The sequence below is a fragment of the Heptranchias perlo genome, chromosome 5, assembly GCF_035084215.1.
Source record: "Heptranchias perlo isolate sHepPer1 chromosome 5, sHepPer1.hap1, whole genome shotgun sequence".
Classification (NCBI taxonomy): domain Eukaryota; kingdom Metazoa; phylum Chordata; class Chondrichthyes; order Hexanchiformes; family Hexanchidae; genus Heptranchias; species Heptranchias perlo.
The window spans coordinates 59,166,488-59,179,106 of NC_090329.1; the positions used below are offsets into that span (position 1 = coordinate 59,166,488).

At 43.6% G+C, this 12,619-nt stretch overlaps 1 protein-coding gene across 4 annotated transcripts in view; it reads left to right on the forward strand.

Moving 5' to 3' along the window:
* Window positions 1-12,619, forward strand: part of msraa (methionine sulfoxide reductase Aa) — a 321,830-nt gene that overhangs the window by 52,234 nt on the left and 256,977 nt on the right. Inside the window, exon 2 of one of the 4 annotated variants that reach the window (XM_067984456.1) lies at window positions 4,670-4,782. The exons of the other annotated variants lie outside the window; for them this stretch is intronic. The gene's annotated coding sequence lies outside the window, so the exon portion shown is untranslated. The remainder of the gene's footprint in view (window positions 1-4,669; window positions 4,783-12,619) is intronic. 4 annotated transcript variants of the gene reach the window in all.

Sequence of the window (12,619 nt, forward strand, 5' to 3'; positions counted from 1 at the left end):
TTTGCCTACTTTGCGGACCCCCTCAAACTCACACCGTCAGGATGGGGAGCGCCATAACTGCATTCATCAATTCATCCGAAGACGAGCAACATCACCAGCCTCGCCAGGCACGCTGCCCACCTCTGCCACGTGGAGCTCCACAACACAGTGCTACGCCACGGGCACCTGCTCAAAATAGTCGTCCAACTACATATACACCCACTGCAGAGTGACCCAATGGATGGCATCAAGTGTGAGTGTTCATGGTGAACTTCATGAAAGGGACTTATTACACAAGCCAGTCAAGAATGGCCAAGACGTGACAGTAGTGGTGACAATAATAATATTTAATGTGCCATTAACAAAAATCAAATATAAATTTAAAAAATGACAAACCGTCAAACACAGTGCTTCCTGCATTGTATTCATGTGCGGGAGATGTTGCTTCTGCTGGTGACCTCCTCTGCCACCTCAAGCCAGGCCTTCTTGGTGGCAGAGACAGGCTACTTCCTCCCGTCTGCTGGGTAGAAAATATCCCTCCTCCTCCTCACCCCATCCAATAGGACCTGGAGTGAGGCATCGGTAAATCTGGGAGCAGCCTTTCCCCTGGTCTGCTCCATTGTGTAATTTTGGGTGTTTGCTACAGGAGCAGTATTGGAGGACTGCCCCTTTAAATAGGGCTCCTCCAGCTGACAACCTGTGATGTGGGTGTGCAGTCCGCCCGCTGCGCAGGTTGACGACGGGAAACCCGGAAGCCACGGTAAGTGGCTTCAGTTTACCCGTGATCGCGTGGGGAACAGACCGATTTCACTGGGCAGGTTACCCACGCACCCAGTCCCCACGCACCCGGTCGCCACCCCCCCCCCCCCCCCCCGCCCCGCTGCCATCCCGCCTCCCTGGTAATATCAGGGTCCTAATGTTTAAGCTCATGTTCCCATTAATTTGCAGATATGTCAAGTTTGCTGATACTAACAGATCTTGGTGTTTTAACTTAAATTTATCCATCAATGAGGCGACAGAACACAGGCCCACAAAATTCAAACAGGACAAACCACTGCATAAGAAATATGAATGCAAATAGGACTAAGCTGGGCTTTGAAGTCCGGGGGTTGCAATTTAGACACCCCTACTGTGGAGGCTTGTGAAATGGTAGATCTGTTACATGGACCAGCTACGTCAGGCTTAGGAAATGAAGACTGTGGACAAATTCCGGATCCAATCAGTTTTGTTTAGGAGCCTATAACCTGTATGGAAGTCACTGAAGCATGACACTCCAGTGCAGTACTGAGGGAGCGCTGCACTGTCAGAGGTGCCGTCTTTCTAATGAGATGTTAAACAATGGCCCCGCCTGCCCTCTCAGATGGACGTAAAAGGTCCCAGAGAAGAAAAGCAGGGGAGCTCTCCCTGGTGTCTTTGCCAACATCACTAAAACAGATTATCTGGTCATTATCACATTGCTGTCTGTGGAACCTTGCTTGAAGAACAGAATGTCTTCTATTACTCTATCACCACAGCCACCAGCCACTGACCAACTGCATCCGCCACCAAGCACCACCACAGCCACTGACCCACAACTACTGCCACTGATCCACAGCCACCACCATCAAAAGATAACATTTAACAAATAGTGTTCCTCATTCGAAAGAACGTCAGTGCTTTGCATGGGGGATAGGAAGAAGGGAAAGAATTTTGGTGGGGAAATCGAAGGTATGCTCAAAGGCATGTGGGGTGATTTTCAGAATCCAGCTCGCAGGGCACAGATCTCAGGAAATCCCTGGTGCACAGCCCATGATTTTCTACCCTTCATATTTAATAGATGGAAAATCAAAGCTACACAACCAGTATTTTGCAAGATGCACTCCCTTCAATTATAACAACAGTAAACAAAAAATGAAGCTAAAATTGTAAAATCAGGGAAAATAATACAAATCGAACCATGTGGGGACCAACAATCAGAGATGATGTTCATTTGGCAAGTGGTGCAAGATTCTTGTCTTGCGATAGGCCAGTGGATTACAGGATGGGGTAGAGCTTAACTCTAGGGAATCATTGGACGCCTCCCTTACAGGGAGGGTACCATTGGAAAAAATTAGGATGGAATTGGCTTGCTCAAACTGATACAAACCAAAATAACAAAACTAGTAGTTAAATTAAAATGGTAAATTTGGCAGAAAATCAAAGCTACAATGCAGTGCCTGCTGGTCACCTAAGACATGCAGTGAACCAGCAGGCACCTGATGTTGGTAAGCAATGCAAGTACCCTGTAATAGGCTGGTGGATTTGAAGTTCGATCACGTGGGGGTTACAACATTGGATGCAACGGTGTGAGGAACCTATTAAGCAATGGACGGGTGGATTCTGGCATAGGGTGACCAACCTAAGAAATTCAGGAAGGGGTAGTCCACCCAAAGAACATGAAAGGGCACTATTTTGAAGTAGGCCAGTGGATTGGATGCCCATGTAGGATAGGGCAAATCCCAACCCCATGGTGATACATCACCCAGTGCAATGGTGTAAGGGTCTTATTTTAGATGGGCTGGCTGAGTCCATCATCGTGAGGAACACCCATTGAAAGTTCAGGGAAGGATGGCTCCCTAAATCAATTGTCAAACAAAATAAACTTGTAAAAATAACATTAAATCAAAATGGCAGCAATGCAAGTTTGTATATTTACTTCTTACGTCTTTACTTCTCTCTTTCCAGAACAGATTTTGTTTTTCTAAACATTCTAGATTTGGCATGAAGGAGAATTTAAGAATTACAGTTTTAGGACTCCCACCAACAACCTTTGCTTTTTGCCCCTACTTTCTGGCTGTGTTTAGTTGCCAGAAATTTGAAGAGAGGAGGCCAGGCCTATGAGAAAATGCACACTTCACTACAAAAGCTTTATGATGGCTTGGACTAGCAAAAATAATTTTGAAGATGTAAGATCTTTAGCTCTTGATCTGTGTTATGGGAAAATATTTTGTGACAATTGTGCTGTGCACCAGCTTAATGTGCATTCAAATTGAAAAAGCAAAATCATATTATTCCAATTGATGTTATTCCTGTTCGAATAGTGTTAACAGTATATCTTTGTTCAGTGAACAGTCCTTCCTTAGTAATATTTAGATGTGAATTGCTTTTGAATATTTAGTACCTACAGGTAGTGTGTAAAAATAAGTCCGAGCAACAAAATATTTAATGATGTCGGAAAATATTCTGGCAAATGTGATGAGGATGTCCCTTATTTAGACTCTTGTTCTTTTCAGACATTTTGTTGCTTTTTTTTGTCTGAGAACAATCCAATGCAATGGTTATGGGTTAATGGTTTTTATTCATTAGATGCTTAGAGTAATGACTCCCTTGTCATGTTGTAAATTTGATTTACAATTGTAAGGAGCCTAGTTATTTTCAGATCCTTCCTGGCTGAGCAGTTTTATAGTGGAGATCTCGTACTGAGTTGCACTGTTGATGACTGCAAGATATTCAGTTGGAATATTAAACCCAGTGACAACAGAACGTACAAGAGTGCCTTAGCATTTCTAAATTCCGTAATGAACGGAAACATTTCTCATTTTGTAGTATTGCAAGATGAATTTCTCAGTTCAAGACTCTAGTATCCAATCTGTCTCAGCTACCCTTTGAAGAAACACTTCACAAAAATATGATAAAAGCTGCATTTGTAACCCGTACCTGTGTATCTACCACTTCTTAAGTTTGAACTTATTTAAAAATAACGGTTTAGATGTTTTACTTTGTAATTTACTGTACATCATGATGATTGTGGTTCACTTAGGTGCTCTTAAACAACATGGGTGACATGCAGGTGCCTGACACAAGAGTGCATCACTTTGCTGGCTTCACTGCTAACCTGAGTACTAAAATGTGATGAAACTTTATGAAAATAATTTGCTGCCACTCCAGTGATTGGTCCTTTTCCACTTTTGACAATGAAAGCTACTTTTGAAGCTAGATTTTTGTTAATAAGTGAGCATTATGTTTAAAAATAATGAATTTAACATTTGGGCAAAATGAGCTGGTTCATAGAGATGTGCCAGGCATGATCCCAGTTTCAGCTATAGCACAGGTTGAACAACAATGTAATGATAAGGAGAAAATAAAACTTGATTGTGTATATTAACATAACATTTAGCCTCGTCACTGCTTTTAGTTTAACTTTAACTTGCTATTTGTGGATCTTGCCATGTGCAAAATGGCTGCCATATTTGCCCATGTAACAACAGTAACTGCACTACAGAGTAATACACTTTATGTGATGCACTTTGGGGCTTTTCTGGGAGACTTGGTTTTCCTAACTTGGACAGAATTGTGATTCATAAAAGAAACACACTTTCTTTTAAACCAGCAAAGCATCAATCTTGATGAAAATTAGAAAATACATTAAGTGAATTTTTATTTGTTTAAAAATGCAATCTTTTTCTTTCCATTTGGAATGTCTCTACTTTGCCCAGATGAACGTGTTGCTTTCTTCTAATTTGATTCTACTTTCTCTAATATCAATGCTGCAGGAGAAGCTTTTCTCCTTGATTTTTGTATGTGTGTAATAATAGATTTGAAGTGAGCAATATTATCTGAAATATCTTTGTTTTTTTTGAACATAGGACAACATTTTATTATGAATAAAAGAGGTAGTTGACAGCTAAGTAGTTTGGCTATTAATTCCCACCTGCGTCTTTTATTATTGCAGTAGAGAAAGTTGCCAAATTACCTAGGAGAAGACAAAGGGAATGGATTGAGTACTGGGTCGCACACTATCCATTCATCCTTGGGATATTTTGTCTGAAATCTGCCCAGACTGATGTAAGTCTAAGTTTCTTTCTTCCAGCTTTAAGGCCATTGTAAGGTTCAGGCCTTATTTAAATGCTACTAGTGAGCTGCAGACACCAAACTGGCACCTTGCTGAAGCTTGCAAGTTGTTGGAGGGTGGCAGGAAATTGGCCGACTCCCACATCGAGTTTAGCCCGTGGGAGGAGGGCAGGAGTGGGGGATGTTGCCTGGGCTGGCAAGATTTGTATTAGATATTTATTTGGCTGTTTTTGAGTGGTGTAGGACCCCGATTTACATTTTTTAAGCAATGGAATTGCTGGAAACAGGTGTGCTGCGCGCCCATTTATAGGCCTGCCTAAAAATTGCATCAGGGAGGCCTTGGATGTCAGTGGCATGGCCGAGGTGCCCTCTCCCGATTTTCAGCTGTTGGACGCCCATTGTTCAGGCAAGTAATGTGTGGCCGTTAGTTGAAAATCACTTCTCCTGTCTCTTGACCTGAGTCGTGTCCCTTTTCAGTCTTCCTTTCTCCGATGAAATTAAGTTCAGCTCTACGAGTCTCTCTTCATAAATTAGCCCTAAGTCCTGGAATCATCTGTGTTGTTTTTCTACAGACCTTATCTAAAGTGTTTAAGGCGTCTGTGCACAAATTTCAAATGTGTCTTCCACAATGATTTATAGAAGATTTGGAGAACTTGGTTTTTATACTTGCAATTAAGTTCCTCTGAGAAGCATTCCAGTTCTTGATTATTCTTAAATTAACAAGCATTTCAATAATTTCCTCCCTCCTAAGCAATTATTTTAATTTCTGTTTTACGGTCTCCATTTCTGACTTTTTCCCTCTGCTAGAAGCAATTCCACACACATTGGTTAAGAAGAGGTTGTCAAAAATGTATTCAAAATTGGATGCCTGAATCAGGAGGTATCTTCGTTGAAAAAAGAAAGTATGCGGGGATACTCAGCCAAATAATGTTTTATTATCAAACTCACGTTCTTTTCTAATTCAGGAATGGTGATGTTTGGTTTGTTAAAAATGGTATATTTAAAACAAAAATAAAACAAAAGATGGTTACATTTATTCCCTACTTTCTCATCTTTTTAAAAATTCTGCTGGCCTTGGTGTGTGCAGTTTAATCCATTATTTCTGGCTATGTTTGTTTTCCTTTTGCTCTTTAAGTTCCTTCCCCATCTTCTGTAAGTAGCCAGTACTTTCTATGTCACATCAGAGGTAGAGAAGCATAATAGCACACTGGGTTAATGATGATAGACCTCAGCTAGAGCGAGTCATGTGATTAAGAAAATAAATGTTGTCTGTCACACTGAAAAATTGTATAGCCTGTACAGGTTATATATAGAGAAACAGATGGCTGGAGGTGTATTACAGAGATGTATGCAATTCCATTTTGGTATTGAGCCAGGATACAGGTATCAGCTGAAACACCTGATTTCAGCCCTTTCTTTCAAGCCTCACAACAACTAACCTACCCCTGTCCATCTGTTGATGTATTGCTATGTATTAGCAACTGATAGCAGTCATTGTACTCTCTTGGAATGAAATGGAAACGTGCCAGTCTACTTGGTATGCTAAACAGAAATCTGGATTTAATGTTCAATCATGGGTAGAAAGACGCTTTAAAATATGGAATTTTAGCATAAAGGAGTGCAACTAATGATCATTTGTAGAATGTTATAATGAGGAGTCTGATATTTGGTGGAAAAATGTACTGTAACCAGGAGTAGTATGAGTGAATGCAGAGTGCTCAAGGAGGTTTGTGACCAGCTGCACATGTGCAATTAATACAATGTCATGTTCACTAATTCTGGCCTGGATATTTCCTGAAGTTGGGAGGGGGTGGAGTGAGAATGGTGAAAAGCACATCCGTTGCCAATACAGTTGGCCGGTCAGCCTGCTTATAGTTAAAACAAAGATAATGGCCCCACCTCGGGCAGCCATTGCTGGTGCTTTGCTGCCAGAAGCACCCAATGAAACCACCTCCTGAGAAAGGATCAGCGCCTTTAACAGCACTGGTGCTGGGTTGCTTACCAGGTTACCTCTGATGCTCTTGCTTGGGAGGAAACCCAGTTGGGTAAATGTAGTGCAACAAAAAAAAGGAAGAGGTAAATAAGCACCCAGAGAGAGGCAAATATGCACAGATGACAGCAAAATAACTGCCATTCAAACCAACATTCAACCTCATAGGCCCCACACTTTGGAATTGCCTCCCGAAACCCCTTCGCCTCTTTAAAGATCCTCCTTAAAACCTGCCTCTTTGCCCAAGTTTTTGATTACCCCTCCTAATATCATTTTCTTTGTCTCTGCATCAATTTTTTGATTATGCCGCTGTGAAGCACTTTGGGATGTTTTTCTATGTTAAAGGTGCTGTATAAAATGCAAGGTGTTGTTGCAGGTTTTATGGAACTATTGCCCAGTTCAAAACTAATCACCATGCCAGGGACATTCCCTGCCACTACAGATAGGAAAATGTTCTGTGCATTTCTAAAGTTGAACATTATTATGTGCTATGCCTATGCAAATTGACTAGGAATCATGAAGACTTTTAAATTATCCTTTGACTGCACTTATTTTATGAAATCTACAGTAAAAACTTGCCTTTAGTGACTACTTTGTGGACCAGATTCAGCTGGTGGTGGAGGGGGTGGATATCGAGTTAGGTGGCACTTTGTTCCAGATGATGTCAAGTTTCATGACTGTTATGGCTGCACCCATACACGGGAGTGGGGAGTGTTCCATCACACTCCTAACTTGAGCTTTGTGGATGATGGAGACCCATTCTGCCCCATTTGTGACTGATAATGGGACCAAAATAAGGCAACTGGTTGAAGCGTCGACTTACCACTTAGTTTCTGCCCGTACTGATTTTCGGACAGACCTTAGTTCAGGTGGCCGGAGCTTTTGCTGGAAACAGGTGGGAGCCTCGTGGATATTTTTTAACCGGGGTCAGATGATACCGAACCCCATTTTTGACTCTGCCGATGTTGCTACCATTAGTCCCTGCTCCTACCTGCCAAACATGGGCGGTAGAAGTGAGGTGGTGGCCATTTTGAGCATACGTTAGAAAGATCCTCAGCTGCACTCAGGGAAATCTGGAAGCGGATTTGCCCCATTTTTATTTTGCAGTTCCTTGTGGGTTTCGAGGCTCAAAGCCTTCCACATTAATGTCCTTGCTGCTGTAGATGCACCAAAAATTTTGCCTGTTCCTTAAGACTGGTAATTCCTTTCACTCCCCGATGCTTCCATCCCTCCTCTTTAAGGTGCTGCTGCAGGTTCTTCAAAATTGGCTGCCCTGCCAGATTTCTCGCTTTCAGATCAGTGAGATGCCTATAAATGAGTGCGTTTTACCTTTGCAGCTCGCCAAATTAATGTAAATGAGACCTGGCCACCAAAATGGCTTGGGGCCTAATGCCGATTCCCTTGGGCGGGCATACTGATTTACACTGCAGTCAAAAATCGCTCCCATTGAGTGGTCGGGAGGTGAGTCAGTCATCAGGGTGCCTAGCCTCTGGCCTACTCTTGTGAGTTTAAGTAGTCTTAACCTAGTTCCTAGTGGACATAGACTCAGAGCACAAAAACACCCAGTGTTTGGTGCTGTCAGCTCAAGCACTACTGTTTCATCTTGAAATTTGGATTTGAATCTAAGCTAAGCTGATGAAATTGAAGTCTTCTCTGGCTACAGTGTTTCTATTTGAAATAAGTTTGGATCACCTTTGGGAAGTGCAAAAAACCCATTACTTCAGTAGGGGTATATCTTTTTGGAGATTGGAGTTATTGGCATAATGTAAAGGTGTTTTTCTCAGCATCTGATTCTATTATACCTGGATTTATGAGGCTGACCATGTGTGCCAAACGTTTTCCAACACTGAACTGTGCTGTTAACCTTGATGAGCACAAAAATTCAGCCAGCAAAAAATAATTTAGAAAACTCTGATTCTGTTGCCTGTCCTCCTACTATACAATTGAAAAAACTTGAGAAGGGACATGATCCAGATGTTTAAGTGCCAAAAAGCACATACATTCCAGATGTAAGCAGGTTATTTAACTTAAGGTATGATTGAGTAACTAGAGGTCATGACAAAAATTGCCACGCCTCAAGTGACACTAGAGAATTTCTACTTCTCCCACTGACTAATTAGTGCGTAAAAGCACCTTCCATCAAGAACAGTTAATGTTGTATTTAAATTCTTTATAAGAAGGGAGCTGGATGAATACCTGATTTGGTAAAGAATTAAAGATCTTGAGGATAAATCGGGAATCAAATACTCTATGGAACACCATAATTTCTGTTGCTGCTGGAAACATGAAAGCATGTGGAACGCAACCAGACAGAATTGGGATTTAATAATTTTGCTGGAATTTCACTGGATCATTTGGGGGAAGTTGATCTGTGGTTATCTGCAACTAAAAGGATATTAGATTAGTTAGCAGGTCTGTAATTTGTATATACTACATGGAAATGTACCTGAGACTGGGAGTTAAAATACCCCTGGTCTCTCTCTTTTCTGGAACTGGTGAGTTTTGAAGTGACAATTTAAACTCATCTGCCAAAACTGGCTCCCAGTTAAAATACAGGCCAGAACATTCTAAGTTCAAGACTCATTATGGACTCGAACACATATTCTAGGCTGACATTCCAGAGCAGTACTTATGGAGAGCTGCATTGTTGGAGGTGCCACCTTTTGGTTGAATGTTAAACTAACTTCCTGCTTTTTTTTTATTCGTTCATGGGATGTGAACATTGCTGGCAAGGCCAGCATTTATTGCCCATCCCTAATTGCCCTTGAGAAGGTGGTGGTGAGCCGCCTTCTTGAACCGCTGCAGTCCGTGTGGTGAAGGTTCTCCCACGATGCTGTTAGGAAGGGAGTTCCAGGATTTTGACCCAGCGACGATGAAGGAACGGCGATATATTTCCAAGTCGGGATGGTGTGTGAGTTGGAGGGGAATGTGCAGGCGGTGTTGTTCCCATGTGCCTGCTGCCCTTGTCCTTCTAGGTGGTAGAGGTCGTGGGTTTGGGAGGTGCTGTCGAAGAAGCCTTGACGAGTTGCTGCAGTGCATCCTGTGGATGGTACACACTGTAGCCACTGTGCGCCGGTGGTGAAGGGAGTGAATGTTTAGGGTGGTGGATGGGGTGCCAATCAAGCGGGCTGCTTTGTCCTGGATGTTGTCGAGCTTCTTGAGTGTTGTTGGAGCTGCACTCATCCAGGCAAGTGGAGAGTATTCCATCACACTCCTCCTGACTTGTGCCTTGTAGATGGTGGAAAGGCTTTGGGGAGTCAGGAGGTGAGTCACTTGCCGCAGAATGCCCAGCCTCTGACCTGCTCTTGTAGCCACAGTATTTATGTGGCTGGTCCAGTTAAGTTTCTGGTCAATGGTGACCCCCATGATGTTGATGGTGGGGGATTTGGCGATGGTAATGCCATTGAATGTCAAGGGGAGATGGTTAGACTCTCTCTTGTTGGAGATGGTCATTTGTCTGGCACTTGTCTGGCGCGAATGTTACTTGCCACTTATCAGCCCAAGCCTGGATGTTGTCCAGGTCTTGCTGCATGCGGGCATGGGCTGCTTCATTACCTGAGAGGTTGCGAATGGAACTGAACACTGTGCAATCATCAGCGAAGATCCCCATTTCTGACCTTATGATGGAGGGAAGGTCACTGATGAAGCAGCTGAAGATGGTTGGGCCTAGGATACTGCCCTGAGGAACTCCTGCAGCAATGTCCTGGGGCTGAGATGATTGGCCTCCAACAACCACTACCATCTTCCTTTGTGCTAGGTATGACTGCTAGCCACTGGAGAGTTTTCCCCCTGATTCCCATTGACTTCAATTTTACTAGGGCTCCTTGGTGCCACACTCGGTCAAATGCTGCCTTAATGTCAAAGGCAGTCACTCTCACCTCACCTCTGGAATTCAGCTCTTTTGTCCATGTTTGGACCAAGGCTGTAATGAGGTCTGGAGCCGAGTGGTCCTGGCGGAACCCAAACTGAGCATCGGTGAGCAAGTTATTGGTGAGTAAGTGCCGCTTGATAGCACTGTCGACGACACCTTCCATCACTTTGCTGATGATTGAGAGTGGACTGATGGGGCGATAATTGGCCGGATTGAATTTGTTCTACCTTTTGTGGACAGGACATACCTGGGCAATTTTCCACATTGTCGGGTAGATGCCAGTGTTGTAGCTGTATTGGAACAGCTTGGCTCGAGGCGTAGCTAGTTCTGGAGCATAAGTCTTCAGCACTACAGCCGGGATGTTGTCGGGGCCCATAGCTTTTGCTGTATCCAGTGCACTTGGCCGTTTCTTGATATCACGTGGAATGAATCGAATTGGCTGAAGACTGGCTTCCGTGATGGTGGGGATATCGGGAGGAGGCCGAGATGGATCATCCACTCGGCACTTCTGGCTGAAGATGGTTGCAAACGCTTCAGCCTTGTCTTTTGCACTCACGTGCTGGACTCTGCCATCACTGAGGATGGAGATGTTTGCAGAGCCTCCTCCTCCCGTTAGTTGTTTAATTGTCCACCACCATTCACGACTGGATGTGGCAGGACTGCAGAGCTTTGATCTGATCCGTTGGTTGTAGAATCGCTTAGCTCTGCCTATAGCATATTGCTTCTGCTGTTTAGCATGCATGTCGTCCAGATTTGTAGCTTCACCAGGTTAGCACCTCATTTTTCGGTACGCCTGGTGCTGCTCCTGGCATGCTCTTCTACACTCCTCATTGAACCAGGGTTGATCCCCTGGCTTGTTGGTAATGGTAGAATGAGGAATATGCCGGGCCGTGAGGTACAGGTGCTGGAATACAATTCTGCTGCTGCTGATGGCCCACAGCGCCTCATGGATACCCAGTTTTGAGCTGCTAGATCTGTTCTGAATCTATCCCATTTAGCATGGTGGTAGTGCCACACAACACGTTGGATGGTGTCCTCAGTGCGAAGATGGGACTTCGTCTCCACGAGGACTGTGCGGTGGTTACTCCTGCCAATACTGTCATGGACAGATGGATTTGCGACAGGTAGATTGGTGAGGACGAGGTCAAGTAAGTTTTTCCCTCGTGTTGGTTCGCTCACCACCTGCTGCAGGCCCAGCCTGGTAGCCATGTCCTTCAGGACGTGGCCAGCTCAGGTGGTAAAACTCGATTTGAAAAAGAGCTGGGAGTCCCCTGTTTAACCGATATTCCTCCCTGACTCAATGCTACCAAAACCACATTATAGGTTTATTCATTCATTTTGCTGTTTGTGGGACTTTGTATGAAAATTGTCTGCTGCATTTGCCCACATAACAGTGGCTGTATTTCAAAATAAATCCATTCATTATAAAGTCCTTTGGACATCCTGAGACTGTGATGAAGTGCTATATAAGTAAGAGTTCTTTTTCTTTTGGTTACTGGATTTGAGATGTTCTGGCAGTCTTCTGAAAGAATTGTTATTCGCACTGACAAGTCCACAATTATTGCCCATCCCAAATTGCCCTGAGGTGATGGTGGGCCTTCTCCTTAAACCGCTGCTGTCCTGGTGCTGATAATGTTCTTGCAATAGTGTTAGGTAGGGAATTCAAGGATTTTGACTCAGCGATGATGAAGGAATGGCAGTATATGTCCAAGTCTGGATGGTATATGGCTTGGAGGAGAATTTAGAGGTGATGGTGCTCCCATGACTGTCCTGCTCTTTTCTTTCTTGGTGGCAGAGGTTGCAGGACTGGGAGATACTGTTGAAGCAAGCTTGGCGAAGTGCTGAAGTGTACCTTGTTGATAGTATGTACTGCAGTTGTAGTGTGCCAGTGGTGGAGGGGGTGGCAGGGCTGCTGATCAAGCATACTACTTTATCCTGGTATCGAGCTTCTTGAGTGTTGTTGTGACTGA